The following is a 12,680-nucleotide window of genomic DNA, read 5'->3' as shown; positions in this document are numbered from 1 at the left end:
GAAGGTAGCTAAACAAATTAAATGGCCACAGGACATGTGGGTGTTACTGATTCAAACAAAGCTGGTAGGTAGAGCTCGTGAAGTGTTTGCATCACTACCGGAGGAGGTATCTGGAACGTATGAGAAGGTGAAGAAATCCATCTTAAGTGCATATGAGCTAGTGCCTGAAGCTTACAGACAAAGGTTTAGAAATTTAAGGAAAGAATATGGTCAAACATACATGGAGTTTGAAAGGCTCAAACAGAGTAAATTTGATAGGTGGATAAGGGCTTTGAAAATAGACCAAATGTGTGAAGCTCTCAGAGAATTATACTTTTGGAGGAGTTTAAAAATTCAATTCCTGATGAAGTGAGAACTCATGTGGAAGAACAGAGGGTTAAAACTGCGAGATTAGCAGCGGAAATGGCAGATGATTATGAATTAGTTCATAAATCAAAGATTGGTTTCTGACATCAGTTTCAGCCAGTGAGGCATAGAAACTGGGGACATGAGAAATACTCAAGTGGTAAAGGTAAAGGTGATCTGATGGGAGACAATGAAGAGAGTGTACCTCGGATTAATAAAGAAATCCAGGAGGGTGGAAAAGAAATGAAAAGTTTCAGATGTTTTCACTAATAAACTAGGCCATGTAAAGTCAGTGTTGGTGATTGAAGAAAAGCACTGGGAAGGCTGATGTGGTAAAACAGGATAAGACAGTGGGGTTTGTTAGAGTGGTAAAGGGAAGCGAAGGAGGTGCAAACGATTGTACAGCCTGTTCAAGAAGTAATTGTTAAGAAGGTGCCAGATGTCTTTAAAGAATTTACTTGTGTGGGTAAAGTTTACTCGTGTGTATCAGGAGGAGCAGGTAAACAAGTCTCAATGTTAAGAGATACAGGGGCTAGTCAATCTTTAATGGTAAGAGATGAGGAATTATGTAGTTTGGGAAGAAGGTTGCCAGAAAAGGTGGTGATATGTGGAATTCAGGGTGAGAGGAGTAGCGTTCCATTATATAAGGTAAGGGTGGAAAGTCCAGTGAAGAGTGGTGAAATGGTAGTAGGAGTAATCGATAAACTATCTTGTCCAGGAATACAGTTTATCTTGGGTAATGATACAGCTGAATCGCAGGTGGGAATGATGCCTACTGTGGTTGATAAGCCATTGGAAAATCAGTCAACTGAAGTGTTGAAGGACGAATATCCTGGGATTTTTCCGGAATGTGTAGTAACAAGGTCGCAAAGTCACAGGTTAAGACGAGGAGAAATCAAAGAGTGAAGTTGGAGTGCAATTATCAGAAACTATTTTTGATCAGATGGTTGAAAAAGAACAAGAACAGGTGGAGGATGAGGCGGATATTTTTAGTTCCGGAAAATTGGCGGAGTTACAACAGAAAGATGTAGAAATAAAACGGATAAATCAGAAAGCATATACGGAAGAGGAATCTGAGAGTATACCAGAGTGTTATTACCGTTAAAATGATGTCTTGATGAGGAAATGGAGACCTGTATATATGCAGGTGGATGAAAAGTGGGCAGAAGTTCATCAAGTAGTATTGCCGGTAGGGTATAGAAAGGAGGTGTTGCGAGTTGCACATGAGGTACCAGTGGGAGGTCATTTGGGAATGAGGAAAACTCAAGCTAAAATCCAGAAGCATTTTTATTGGCATGGACTACATAAAGATGTAGTTAAATTTTGTCAATCATGTCACACGTGTCAAGTGATGGGGAAACCTCAAGCAGTGGTAAAACCAGCGCCCTTAATACCCATTCCAGCATTTGAGGAACCTTTCACGAGGGTCCTAATTGATTGTGTAGAGGGGGGGGGGGGGGCGGCCCCCCAATCCGGGGGGGCGGCCCCCCAATCCGGCTGATCACGTGGCATGTGAGAGGCCTGAATGGGCCGATTAAGAGGGCCCGAGTGTTCGCGCATTTAAAAAGACTGAAGGCGGATGTAGTCATGCTTCAGGAGACGCATCTGAAGGTAGCGGATCAGGTTAGGTTAAGGAAAGGATGGGTGGGACAGGTGTTCCACTCAGGGTTGGACACGAAAAATAGGGGGGTGGCGATATTGGTGGGGAAACGGGTGTCGTTCGAGGCTAGGAATATAGTGGCGGATAACGGGGGTAGATACGTGATGGTGAGTGGTAGATTGCAGGGAAAGGAGGTCGTGCTGGTATATGTATATGCCCCGAACTGCGATGACGCGGGATTTATGAAGCGGATGCTGGGACGTATCCCGGACCTGGAGGTGGGAAGCCTGGTAATGGGGGGGGGGGGATTTCAATACTGTGCTGGATCCAGGGCTAGACCGGTCTAGATCCAGGACCGGAAGAAGGCCGGCAGCGGCCAAGGTGCTTAGGGGGTTCATGGAGCAAATGGGGGGAGTGGATCCGTGGAGATTTGCTAGGCCGTTGGCCAAAGAGTTCTCCTTTTTCTCCCATGTCCACAAGGTATACTCCCGGATAGATTTCTTTGTTTTGAGTAGGGCACTGATCTCGAAGGTGGCAGGAACGGAGTACTCGGCCATAGCCGTTTCAGACCATGCCCCGCACTGGGTGGATCTGGAATTAGGAGAGGAGAGGGAGCAGCGCCCATTCTGGCGACTGGTTGTGGGACTATTGGCGGATGAGGGGCTCTGTGGAAGGGTGCGGGGATGTATTGAGAGGTACCTGGAGGCCAATGACGATGGTGAGGTCCAGGTGGGGGTAGTATGGGAAGCGCTGAAGGCGGTGGTTAGGGGAGAGCTGATCTCCATTAGAGCCCACAAGGAGAAACAAGAGGGCAAAGAAAGGGAGAGATTAGTGGGGGAGATTTTGAGGGTGGATAAAAGATATGCGGAGGCCCCAGACGAAGGACTATATAGAGAAAGGCAAAGACTTCAGACGGAGTTTGACCTGCTGACCACAGGAAAGGCAGAGGCATAGTGGAGGAAGGCACAGGGGATGAGATATGAGTCTGGGGAAAAGGCGAGCTGGCTGCTGACCCACCAACTGCGCTAGAGGATAGCGGCGAGGGAGATTGGGGGAGTTAGGGATGAAACGGGAACTACGGAGCAGAGAGCAGGGAAGGTAAATGAGGTGTTCAAGACCTTTTATGAGAGGCTATATAAGTCCCAACCCCCGGAGGGAAAAGAGGGAATGCAACAGTTTCTGGACCAACTAACGTTCCCGAGGGTGGAGGAGTAGGAGGTGGCAGGTCTGGGGGTGCCAATTGAGGTGAATGAGGTGACTAAAGCGCTGGGGAATATGCAGGCAGGGAAGGCCCCGGGACCAGATGGGTTCCCAGTGGAATTTTACAGGAAATATGTGGACTTGTTGGCCCCACTGCTGGCGGGAACCTTTAACGAGACCAGAGAACTCTCCCCCCGACAATGTCGGAGGCGACGATATCACTGATCCTGAAGCAGAATAAAGATCCGCTGCAATGCGGGTCATATCGGCCTATCTCACTCCTAAATGTAGACACCAAGCTGCTGGCAAAAGTGCTGGCGACGAGGATTGAGAATTGTGTCCCGGGGATGGTGCATGAAGACCAGACAGGGTTTGTAAAGGGGAGACAACTGAATGTCAACGTTCGACGGCTGTTAGGGGTGATAATGATGCCGCCAGCGGAGGGGGAGGCAGAGATAGATGCGGAGAAGGCATTCGATAGGGTAGAGTGGGAGTATTTATGGGAGGTTTGGGTTCGGGGAGGGGTTTGTCAGTTGGGTCAGACTCCTATATGGGGCCCTAGTGGCAAGTGTAGTCACAAACCGGCAAAGATCGGAGTATTTTCGGCTACACAGGGGAACAAGGCAGGGTTGTCCCCTGTCCCCATTACTGTTCACGTTGGCAATTGAACCACTGGCCATAGCATTGAGAGACTCTAAGAAATGGAGGGGGGTGGTTAGAGGGGGAGAGGAACATCGAGTGTCACTCTACGCAGATGACCTACTGCTATATGTGGCGGATCCTGTAGAGGGGATGCCAGAGGTTATGCAGATATTGAGGGAGTTTGGAGATTTTTCGGGATCCAGGCTAAATATGGGGAAGCGTGAGCTTTTTGTAATACACCCAGGGGACCAGGGAAGAGGAATAGACGCCCTGCCGTTAAGGAGAGTGGAAAGGAGCTTCCGATATTTGGGGATCCAGGTAGCTAGGAGCTGGGGAACCATAGGTTTGTCCCAGGAAAGATGGACGGTGGGTTCCAGAGCTGGCAACGGGCAGGAATTAGAAGACTGAGAGATTTGTTTGTAGACGGGACATTTGCGAGCCTGGGAGCGCCGGAGGAAAAATATGAGTTGCCCCCGGGGAACAATTTTAGAAACATGCAAGTGAGGGCGTTTACGAGGCAACAGGTGAGGGAATTTCTGCTGCTCCCGACACAGGGGATCCAAGATAGAGTGATTTCCGAGGTATGGGTCGGGGAGGGCAAAGTGTCCGAAATATATCAGGAGATGTGAGACGAGGGGGAGGCGCTGGTAGAGGAGCTGAAGGGAAAATGGGAAGAAGAGCTGGGAGAGGAGATTGAGGAGGGTCTGTGGGCTGATGCCCTAAGTAGGGTAAATTCCTCGTCTTCGTGTGCCAGGCTTAGCCTGATACAATTTAAGGTTCTACACAGAGCACATATGACGGGAGCAAGACTGAGCAGGTTCTTCGGAGTGGAGGACAGGTGTGGGAGGTGCTTGGGAAGCCCGGCGAACCACACACACATGTTCTGGTCGTGTCCGGCACTGGATGAGTACTGGAGGGGAGTGGCAAATATGATCTCAAAGGTGGTGAAGGTCCGGGTCAAGCCAGGCTGGGGGTTAGCTATATCTGGGGTAGCGGAAGAGCCGGGAGTGCAGGTGGCGAAAGAGGCCGATATTCTGGCCTTTGCGTATCTGATAGCCCGGCGAAGGACCTTACTGATGTGGAAGGAAGCGAAACCCCCCGGCGTGGAGGCCTGGATAAACGATATGGCAGGGTTCATAAAACTAGAACAAATGAAATTTGCGCAGGGATTCTCCAGGCGGTGGCAACCCTTCCTTGACTATCTCGCGGAACGTTAAGGGAAAATAGATCGTCAGCAGCAGCCCGGGGGGGGGGCCGGAGCACTATTTTCTGTTACTTTGTTAGTTCACTATATTATTTAAATAATGTTATTTATCAGCTATTGTGTTATTTTTATGTTGATTTGTAAAGTGGAAAAATTCTGTTTGAAAACTTTAATAAAATATATATTTTTTTAAACAAAAGTAAACTTAATCAAATTGTGGTCACTATCACCAAAGTGCTCACTTACCTCCAAATCTAACACCTGTCCTGGTTCATTACCCAGTACCAAATCCAATACGGCCTCGCTTCTCGTTGACCTATCTACATACTGGGTCAGGAAACCCTCCTGCACACATTGGACAAAAATGGACCCATCTAAAGTACTCAAACTATAGCATTTCCAGTCAATATTTGGAAAGTTAAAGTCCCCCACAACAACTACCCTGTTGCTTTCGCTACTATCCAGAATCATCTTTGCAATCCTTTCCTCTACATCTCTGGAACTTTTCAGAGGCCTATAGAAAACCCCTAACAGGGTGATCTCTCCTTTCCTGTTTCTAACTTCAGCCCATACTACCTCAATCGACGAGTCCTCATCAAACGTCCTTTCTGCCACCGTAATACTGTCCTTGACTAACAATGCCCCCCCCCCCCCCTCTTTTACCTCCTTCCCTGAGCTGACTGAAATATCTAAACCCCGGCACCTGCAACAACCATTCCTGTCCCTGCTCTATCCATGTCTCTGAGATGACCACAACATCGAAGTCCCAGGTACGAACCCATGCCGCAAGTTCGCCCACCTTATTCCGGATGCTCCTGGCATTGAAGAATGGATTGCCTGCCGGTACACTCCTGCAACTTTAAAACCTTACTCATGACCTCACTACTCTCAACCTCCTGTATACTGGAGCTACAATTCTGGTTCCCAAGCCCCTGCTGAACTAGTTTAAACCCTCCCGAAGAGCATTAGCAAATTTCACCCCCCCCAGGATATTGGTACCCCTCTGGTCCAGGTGTAGACCATCCCGTTTGTAGAAGTCCCACCGACCCCAGAATGAGCCCCAATTATCCAGAAATCTGAAACCCCCCCTCCTGCACCATCCCTGTAGCCACGCGTTCAACTCCTCTCTTTCCCTATTCCTTGTCTCGCTATCACGTGGCACAGGTAACAACCCAGAGATAATAACTCTGTTTGTCCTAGATCTAAGTTTCCACCCGAGCTCCCTGAATTCCTGCCTCACATCCCTATCCCTTTTCCCACCTATGTCGTTGGTACCTATGTGGATCACGACTTGGGGCTGCTCCCCCTCCCCCTTAAGGATCCCGAAAACACGATCCGAGACATCACGCACCCTGGCACCTGGGAGGCAACACACCAACCGCAAGTGTCTCTCGTTCCCACAGAATCTCCTATCTATCCCCCTAACTATGGAGTCTCCAATGACTAATGCTCTACTCCTCTCCCCCCCCCCCCTTCCCTTCTGAGCAACAGGGACAGACTCTGTGCCAGAGACCTGCACCCCATGGCTTACCTCTGGTAAGTCCCCCCCCCCCCCAACAGTATCCAAATCGGTATACTTGTTACTAAGGGGAACGACCACAGGGGATCCCTGTACTGACTGGTTCCTCCCAGCCCCCCTCACCGTCACCCATCTATCTTTATTCTTCGGAGTAACTACATCCCTGAAGCTTCTATCTATGACCACCTCTGCCTCCCGAATGATCCGAAGTTCATCCAGCTCCAGTTCCCTAATGCGGTATCTGAGGAGCTGGAGATGGATGCACTTCCCACAGATGAAATCAGCAGGGACACTGTCGGCGTCCCTCACCTCAAACATTCTGCAGGAGGAACATTGCACTACCTTCCCTGCCATCCCCTTTAGATAAAAAAAGAAAAAGATAGAAAGAGCTTACCTGTTATTCACTCCCCTTCTCAGCAAGCACTCACTCAGCAACCTCTGCACCCTGCACGATAACACCAGAGGGAAAATAAAAACTACTCACCAGTCACCAGCCAATCCCTTACCTGCAGGCTGTGGCGTCACGGTTCAACTTCTTTCTACTTCTACCTGACCTCAAGCCTTCCTCTTGACCTTTACAGCGGTTGTTTGTTTTTTTTGGTTAGAGGAGGGGGGTAGGGAGGGAAACACTGAAGAAGTGTTTCGGTTTTAAGTGTCACTTGACAACAGCTCCTCCACAAACCACCTTCAAGTTAGGGTGACCACAACAGAGGTATGCAAATTTCCCTTGCAACAGCCAATCAGCAGCTCTGCTTTACTACCCTCTGCTGGATGCTTGTCTTCACTCGAACAGCTACTTTTTTTTTTTTTTTTTTTTTTTAAATATACTTTATTCATAAAAATTTATCATGAGCATTACAGAAACATTTCAAATTGTCTTGACTGTACATTTCCGGCAGGGTTACATGTTGCCTTGACTTTCTTCCATTCAATTTTGATATTGTCATACACATATCACTCTTTACATTACAATTCCTTCTTAAATATTTACAGTGGCATGTTTATTTTATACATTGGAGTGTTGGTTGCCCCGACCGAGGGGCTTTACACTGTTACCGGCCCCTCGGTGTACATTTGCTGGAAAGACTTTACACAGTGGTCTTTCCCCATTGCGCCTTGGCGGCAGCTGCCCCAAGCTTGAGTGCGTCCCTCAGCACGTAGTCCTGGACCTTGGAATGTGCCAGTCTGCAACACTCGGTCGAGGACAATTCTTTGCACTGGAAGATCAGCAAGTTTCGGGCAGACCAAAGAGCGTCTTTTACCGAGTTGATGACCTTCCAGCAGCAGTTGATATTTGTCTCGGTGTGTGTCTCTGGAAACAGTCCGTAGAGCACAGAGTCCTGTGTCACAGATCTGTTTGGGATAAACCTTGACAAATACCACTGCATCTCTCTCCAGACCTTCTTTGCAAAGGCACATTCCACAAGGAGGTGTGTGACCGTCTCATTTCCCCCACAGCCACTCCGAGGGCAGCGTGCATTGGTGCAGAGCCTTCGGGTGTGCATGAAGAATCTGACAGGGAGGGCCCTTCTCACCACCAGCCAAGCTAGGTCTTGGTGCTTGTTTGAAAGTTCTGGTGATGAGGCGTTCTGCCAGATGACTCTGGCAGTCTGCTCAGGGAACCATCCAACGTCCTCCACGGTCTCCTTTTCCCTGAGGGCCTCGAGGACATTACGTGCTGACCACTGCTTCATTGCCTTGTGGTCAAAGGTGTTTTCCTTCAAAAACTTTTCCACAAAGGACAGGTGGTACGGTACGGTCCAACTACTTGGAGCGTTCCGCGGCAATGAGGCCAGGCCCATCCTTCGCAACACCAGGGACAGGTAGAACCTCAGTATGTAGTGACACTTGGTGTTTGCATACTGGGGGTCCACGCACAGCTTGATGCAGCTGGACACAAAGGTGGCCAACAGGATGAGGGAGGCGTTGGGTACGTTCCGCCCTCCCTTCTCCAGAGGTTTGTACATGGTGTCCCATCGGACACGGTCCATCTTGGATCGCCAGATAAATTTGAAGATGGCCCGGGTGACTGCTGTGGCGTAGGGTCGGGTTATGGGCCAGACCTGCGCCACGTACAGTAGCACCGAGAGTACCTCACACCTGATGACCAGGGTTTTGCCCGCAATGGAGAGGGAGCGTTGTTCCCACCAGCCCAGTTTCTGTCTTACCTTTCCTATGCGCTCCTCCCAGTTTTTGGTGCACGCCCCAGCAGCTCCGAACCATATCCCCAGCACCTTCAGGTAATCTGACCTGACGGTGAAGGGGACAAAGGACCGGTCGGCCCAGTTCCCAAAGAACATGGCCTCGCTCTTGCCACGGTTTACCTTGGCTCCCGAGGCCAGTTCAAACTGGTCGCAGGTGGTCAAGAGCCTGCGCACAGACGCAGGATCCGAGCAGAAGACGGCAACGTCGTCCATGTACAGGGAGGCCTTGACTTGCATGCCTCCACTGCCTGGGATCGTCACTCCTCTTATGCCCGGATCCCTCCTGATGGACTCGGCAAAAGGTTCTATGCAGCACACAAAAAGGGCAGAGGAGAGAGGGCAGCCCTGCCTGACTCCAGATTTGATCTGGAACTTTTCTGATTCCCACCCATTGATTGAGACTGCGCTATAGATGTTTGTGTAGAGCAATTTGATCCAATTGCGAATTCCCTCCCCAAACCCCATTTTGGAGAGCACATCCATCATGTAGGTGTGTGATATTTGTCATGATATTCAAACACACACACCATGATAGACACACCAACAGACAAATCAGAACACACAACACCACAACCAATGACAGAAAGATATAAAAGCACAGACACGACCCCCGGTGGTCAGTATTAGCTGCAGAGGAGAACCAGGACACATCTGTTACCAAACACACTCGGAGACAGCACGTGCAGAGTATCCAGAACGAACTGTATTATAAGAGTTATAATAAAATAGAGTTGTACCACATACAACTGTGTTGGCTCATCTGTGCACCAGAGCACCCAACACCACATGGTACAGGAGTGGATCGATACCTGCCGGCATACCTCAGTGTACACAGACAACCAGCAGTGCCCAGGCAAAATGATAGAGCTCCCGGTTCCGCAGCCGCTCCAGTGCTACGGCGATCTCCGCGAAAACTGGCGGCGATTCCGGCAAATGTTCAAATTGTTCCTGGTGGCAGCTGAACTCCAAGACCTGGATGATAGCGAAAAAATTGAATTTCTCCTCACCATCGCCGGTGCAAGGGCAAGAGAAATATTCACAAGGTTCAGGTTCTTCAGGAGGCAGCAAAGGTACGATTACCAGGCAGTCCTGGACAAATTCTCCAAGTACTGTGAAGAAAACGCAATCCAATCGGCAAATAAAGGTAAGAAAAGCTGCAGTACTCACCTCGTGGCTGGGATCCCGGAGCCCGAATTCCCAGAAGCCAAAATCCCGGGCCTGAGAGAAGGCTGGGTCGAGGTCGGCGGCCATCTTGCTAAAGGTATAACGCTAGCACAGTTGCGCGAGCAGTGCGCAGAACCGGAAGTTTCGTTTGCGCATGCGCGAGGTGCTGCGCATGCGCAGTGAAGAAAACGGCCATCAGTAAAGGAACAGCGATCTGAGCATGCGCAGTCGCTTCCTACGTGCTACATACCGAGCGTCAGGATGTCAGAGGCCCCAGACTGCACCAATTTAAAAGGGAAATGTCCCAAATCCAATTTAAAAGGGAAACGTCCCAAATCAAAAAAACAAAAATCTGTTAAAGCTGTAAAACAACCTTCCCTCACCTGGAATGACAGCACAGTGCCGCAAATTGACCCAGGAGATGAATTTGACCTCCGAAGAACCCTCCGACAAGCAGTTACCTACGCACAAGCCGATGATTCCGACCTTGAATACTTCGATGACGATCTTTACAGTGTTTCCGGACCTCGCGAGCCCAATGATAGCTCCGTGGTCCTATATGACTATGACTCGGACGAACCTTTCGTGTTGCACATTGGAGGCCCCCACATTGAATCCGACGCAGATGCGGATTCATTTTTCGGATTTGAGGATCTTCAATCCAGCAGATATGACGTTCCAACTTATCAGTACCGGATGATGCTGCAGCCTGACATTAACAGACAGGGAGCGGTGCAAGCACACAGAGAGCGCCCTGCTGCCACACAGAGCGTGGTCCACGTCCCGCTCAACGTTCCCGACTCTATGAAAGAAGACATGCAAGACTCCAGAGTGCAGTCCTCGCATGAACCAGAAGTGACTCCAGTGTCACAAGCTTCCACAGCAAGCTCGTGGACAGACTCCACAATTGCAGAAATGCAAGACTCCAGAGCGCAGTCCTTGCACGGACAAGAAGTGACTCCAGTGTCACAAGCCTCCACAGAGAGCTCGTGGACAGCCTCCACGATAGAGGCAACGCAAGACTCCAGAGCGCAGTCCTTGCACGAACAAGAAGTGACTCCAGTGTCACAAGCCTCCACAGAGAGCTCGTGGACAGCCTCCACGATAGAAGCAACGCAAGACTCCAGAGCGCAGTCCTTGCACGAACAAGACCATGAGGGTCTAGCAACCTCTCCTGACCAACCAGCGGCAGACGATGCAAGTCTGCCATGCTCACGTGAACAGCAAGAAGGCTATAACAGCCTACCATGTTCCACTACACAGCAGCATGAACATGACGGTCTCTCATGCTACAATGAAGGGCACAGCGCTGAAGACTGTTCAAGCCCAACTGAAGACAAGCCAAAGGAATCGCCTCGTCCAAGCCCGAAGAAAAAAGGTTTATGCGCTGACCTTCAGGATCATTATAGCCGAACAGAGATTAATAATGCTGCACGGCCACAGAAGGATGCTGAGGATTTGCTAACGAAATTAATTGAATGTTTAACTTGCAAGGAGCAGACTGAGAATTGCCAGTGTTTTAGTACGGATCGAAAAAATGGACAAGACATTGATCCTCAGGTAATGGAAATAACACAACCTGAATCATATCTACAGCAGGGACAAATGTCTCCCTTCAACACAACACCGCAAAATCCCAACTTCGGAGACCAGCAGTTAGTCAGTAATGACTCTTCAAACCTTGAGGGGAACATTAATTACATTGAACCTATACACGCTCCACTGATTATTGAGCAGAACATTGGAGCAAGAATCCTGAGGACACCGACATCGAGTAGCCAGATAACGAATTTAAATCCCACAGCAGTTTCAAGTGAACCAAGTGTGCTTTCCACTAATGGTGAAGATGCAGATAAGGTCGACCCGATTATCCATTGTACCACACTAACCCCAGTGATTAAGCAGTTATGTATGGGGAGTATAATGTGGGCAATTGAGAACAGTAAAAGAGAGACTGTGACCATGCCAGTCCCAGCAAAATCAGACCCAGAGACCATGAAGGCATGTACATTAGACAAAGATACATATGAGGCACCTGAGAAGAAAAGTGAAACGGAATGTTCTTTGCAAAATAGTACAATGTCGATAGAAACATTGGATCCTATATTCAAGACCATACCTATGGGAGAATTTGGGGGTAATAAACAAGGTTCTGCAATGTCTGGGGGAAGATTTAAAATTCCAAAGAAGAAAAGCCCAAATGAAGGACAACGGCAAGACAATGACAGTCCACCGACATGGTGTGCACCACCAGATGAAAACTCTGACAATTTACCCAACCCTAGTGAACAGCAAGCTGCTAATGAGGATCTATCCACGGGATGTGAGACGAGTGACGACAGCATCCCACTTCCCATGCAAAAGGTGCAAGGTGACAGACCTCGCCTAGTGCATACCGAGGCACTCGACGATCACGGTGGGACCACTGACGACTGCGGTGGCAGCGCACCGCTTCCACCCTCGATGGCTCGACCCTCTCCACTGGTTGGTGCATTCCTGCATGTTCCGACTCCAGAAGTGCAGCTTCAGGGAATCTCGGCTGCCTCCAGTGAACCTGTTGGGACTCCGGACGGGGGGCATCGACGGAAGGCAGACCGGACTCCAGATGGGGAGCAGCCAAGCGCCGACTCTGATTCGCGCACGCCAGACCTTGCTCCGGACGGGCGGTGTGGCGGCCTCGGTGATGGCACGCTCAGGGTGACGGCGGATGCCACGGCGACAGGGAATGGATCGCGTGGCAGTCCCACTGGGTCGGCAGTGGCAACCAGCACCGGCGATCCAAGATGGACACACCAATTCGCG

This window comes from Scyliorhinus torazame, chromosome 21, assembly GCF_047496885.1.
Source record: "Scyliorhinus torazame isolate Kashiwa2021f chromosome 21, sScyTor2.1, whole genome shotgun sequence".
NCBI classification, from domain to species: domain Eukaryota; kingdom Metazoa; phylum Chordata; class Chondrichthyes; order Carcharhiniformes; family Scyliorhinidae; genus Scyliorhinus; species Scyliorhinus torazame.
The sequence above is the reverse complement of the archived record's forward strand: the minus strand, read 5'-3'. Positions refer to the sequence as shown.